Genomic DNA, 2600 nt, shown 5'->3' with positions numbered 1-2600 from the left:
CTTAGGGGGAGTCTGGAATCATGGATGGGGAAGGAGGGGAGGGAGGCGGGGAGAGGGACCGAGACGCAGGTGCAGGGCTCGTGGGGAGGGGGGACGGCCACCCACCAAAGCAAGGAAAAGGAGAGTCAGGGTGGATTTCAGTCACCAGAAACGACGGGATGGAGCAGAAGACGCGGAGAACAATGGTATCCGACACACCGTGTCACCCGCATCCTTCAAACGATGGGCGACCCCTCGGCTGGATGCTACCTGGATCTCATTCCCTGGCATCTTCCGGCATTGCCCCGAGGAAGGAGAGGGGTGGGGAAATAAGATAATAAATAATATGGGGAGGGGGCAGACATCAAAGGTGGCTGATGCAAAACTGGAGAGAAGGATGGGGGGGGGAGAGACCGAGATTGCAACAATAGGTGATCTCAGATGGGGAGGGGGGGAGGGAATGGAAAAAAGCAGAGGGGGGGAACAGAGGGAGGGATGGGGAAAGAGGTGAAGGAGGAAAAAAACGTAAAAGCCCAATAGAAAGAAGGAAGGAAGGAGAGAAAAAGGGGGGAGAGAGAAATGGGAGGGAAAGGAGGATGGGTTTTTCTCTCCCCCCCCCCCAGATCCTTGCTCTCTGGATAGCAGGGAAATTGATGGAGAGAAAAGCCCTCCCACCCAGGCCAGGCTGTTGATTGGACAAAGGGCACGTCGCTTAGGCTGAAGGGAGGAGGATGCAGGAATGGATGGAGGGGGGTGTTGTCACCATGGAGACCTGCTCCTGGGTAGCAGCAGCAGCAATAGGCAGAACTGGGCAGAGAAGGTGCAGAGTGGGGAAAGATGGGGTGATTTAAGAGAGAGGTTCAAGGCAGAGAGGAGGATCTTCGGGAAGGAAGCTGGGCATTTCACACACAGCATCACCCAGATTCAATATTGTGCGCACACACACATCAACAGTGTCTTCCTCACACACAAACACACCTCATAATAGGCCATGCACAACGGAAGCATCATATAGAGACACACACTGTTTTGCCACTCAGATGGTGCTGGGAAAACAATACTGTATACTCTTTCGTACTGTCGCTCGGACACCGTCCTTCATGCACACCAGAGAGCATATCTGAAGTGGAGAAGCCCGGGGTTCAGATCCCCACTCCGCCATGGAGTTGATACTGTGATGGCTTTTGATCAATCACATATTCTCCGACTCAGTAGCTCACAAGATTTTGTGAGAATAAAAGATCATGACAAGCCTCTTCTCTGTATTTATATTTTTGTTTGACATGGAGCTGCGGTGGCTCAAGTGGTTAAGACGCTGAACTGCAGGCTGTGGAAGGTCGGTAGTTCAGCAGTTCGAGACCCGAGTGTGCCGCATGACGGAGTGAGCTCCCGTCTCTAGTCCCAGCTCCTGCCAACCTAGCAGTTTGAAAGCAAGAAATTGCAAGTAGATAAATAGGTACCACTTCGGTGGGAAGGTAACAGCGTTCCGTGCGCCTTGATGTTTAGTCATGCCGGCCACATGACCACGGAAATGTCTTCGGCCAGCGCTGGCTCTTCGGCTTTGAAACGGAGATGAGCACCGCAACCCTGGAGTCGGATTCGACTGGCTTTCGAGCAAGGGAACTTTACTTGACATTTTCACTGTGGAGGTTTTGATGGAGCTTCTAATAATTATCTTTTAAAAAATATTTGAATCATTAATAATGACACATGAAAGAAAAAAAGATGTGATTACTATCATATTTGCCTCCCTGAAATCCTTAGAGGCAGGGCAAGATACTGAGGTGGCAGATACTGAAGTGGTAGATAAATAAATACATACAAAAGGGCCAAGTTCACACAGACCAAAACAGGCTCACAAGAGCATACAAAGATCTTTCATACATGAAATGTCTGGTGAACGTTCACAAAGTTTCCTTCACAATGTCGTTGACTACAGATGTGGCACTTTATTTCACACAGGGACAGATGTCACAGTATTTCACAGAGGGCTGTCTCAAGGTAATAGGTCACTCCAAGCCCAGTATGTCCACTGTCTTCTCCCACACCACTGCTTGGGTCCCAGCTGAGCCCCTGAGGGACTGAGTTTGCTTGGACACATCCAATGGCATTCAGGTTCGGGAGGTGACGGCTGTCACTTCCTGCACCACCAATAGATGGCAGTGAGCTGATCCCTGTTGTGCATTGGTGCTGATCCAAGCAATTGGTTGTGTGGCTTGGCTGCAGAACTGGCCCTGATTTATCACAAAAAAGGCAGTATGCAGATACCTTGAATTACACTGATTGAAGCATAACCAGGGGTCATTTCGTACAAAAAGAGGTGCAGGAGCTCATTAGCATAACTCATTAGCATGACTTATTTGCATATGCCACACCCCCTGACATCACCAGAAGTGGGTCAGAAGGCAACACCCACCGCTCAGGGTCCACTGGACTGTTTTGGATTGCTATCTATGGGAGGGAGGGATGTGCAGAGCTGCCCTAATAGAGGAGGGAGAGCTTGTACCTGAATAAATCTTGGCCTTAAAGGTGCCACTGGACTGTTTTGGATTGCTAGCTTGGGGGGGGGGATGCACAGATCTGTGCAGGAAGGAAGGAAGGGAAAAAGAGAAGGAAAGGAG

The sequence above is a fragment of the Gekko japonicus genome, unplaced genomic scaffold, assembly GCF_001447785.1.
Source record: "Gekko japonicus isolate JY-2015 unplaced genomic scaffold, Gekko_japonicus_V1.1 scaffold243, whole genome shotgun sequence".
In the NCBI taxonomy this organism is placed as follows: domain Eukaryota; kingdom Metazoa; phylum Chordata; class Lepidosauria; order Squamata; family Gekkonidae; genus Gekko; species Gekko japonicus.
Note: the sequence above shows the minus strand (reverse complement) of the source record.